Source organism: Asparagus officinalis, unplaced genomic scaffold, assembly GCF_001876935.1.
Source record: "Asparagus officinalis unplaced genomic scaffold, Aspof.V1 AsparagusV1_Un244, whole genome shotgun sequence".
NCBI classification, from domain to species: domain Eukaryota; kingdom Viridiplantae; phylum Streptophyta; class Magnoliopsida; order Asparagales; family Asparagaceae; genus Asparagus; species Asparagus officinalis.
Window position 1 is genome coordinate 23,672 of NW_017972509.1, and position 1,411 is coordinate 25,082.

A 1,411-nucleotide genomic window follows, 5' to 3' on the forward strand; every position below is an offset into this window, starting at 1 on the left:
TGGTACGGCGAACACAAATTTTGTGGTTGGTAGTGAGGTGTCATATTATCCTCCATTCATTCAATGGCGGGGGGCCAGCATTCAACATGGGTTGAATATGGTCCCCCAATGAATGAGTGGATGTGAAATAAGACACTTCCATAGCAACACAACATTTGTGCTTGGTACCCAAGTAACCATTTTTCTCATATATATACTATATATATATATTTTATACTATTATTATATATATATATATATATATATATATAATATATCATATATATATATATAATATATATATATTATATATATAATATATATATATATATAGATATATGAGCAATATGGGTATGCCTTGGTACGCAAGCAGCAAAAGTTGTAGGCTTGTTAGTGATGTGTCACATCCCCCTCTCACTCATTCAAATATGGGACGCGACAATTCACATGGACTATGTGAAGTGGATGAGGATGTGCACACGCTGCACTGTCACCTACAGCACAAAAATTTGTGCTTGGTACCAAGCATACCCATTTCTTCTCTCTGCTCTCATCTCTCTCTGCTCTCTAATATATATAGTAGTATATATATATATATATATAGATATATATATTATATAATATATATATAATATATATAATATATAATAGTATATATATATATATATATATAATATATATACTTAACACACATAATATAAGACCTAAACTAAATATACCCAAGCTTGTGATCTTCAACGAAGCTCTATCTTGGTACACTTACGGATGAAGCTTGAACTTGGATCTTCAACTTGAATTGCAAGGCTTCATACCATAATTTCGCCAACCTCCAGTGGATATGATCGTTGAGGCTCGATTCTATCAATCCTCTAACATATTGTTTGTCTATAATAAATAGGAAAACACAAACACTAGACAAACAATATTAGAAGTAAATTGTTTGTAAATCATCATCAAAACAAAAGGACCCAACAACAATTCCCTCAATCAATTTCCCGAATTATAAAAGAAAGAAAGATTGATGGAGATCCGTCCCTTTGTTTAAATCTAGGTTCTTCACGGTAGCGATGGGATTCCTCCCTCAAAACTAGCATCGAGTTTACTTCTCGTTGACGATTCAACCGTCTCACTTCACTAGAATAATTAATGAAACTTGCATGGCAAGTTTTAAGATAACTCTTGAGGAGTTTTTGAACTCAGAACGAGTTTAAACTCTGCAGAGTTAATTTGAACTTAAAAATCAGTTAATAAGCCAAGTACCAAATCTCTAAGGATTTTTGTTCCTAAAGGAGATCTCCAAGAGAACAATAATGCCAATCTCCTTCAAATCCAGCCTTTTTTATGATCTCCCCCCCCCAAAGATCCGATCTCAGCTGATTTTTTAGCTATATATAGGGGATTAAGGGGTATAATTGACCCCTAAAATCTCTCC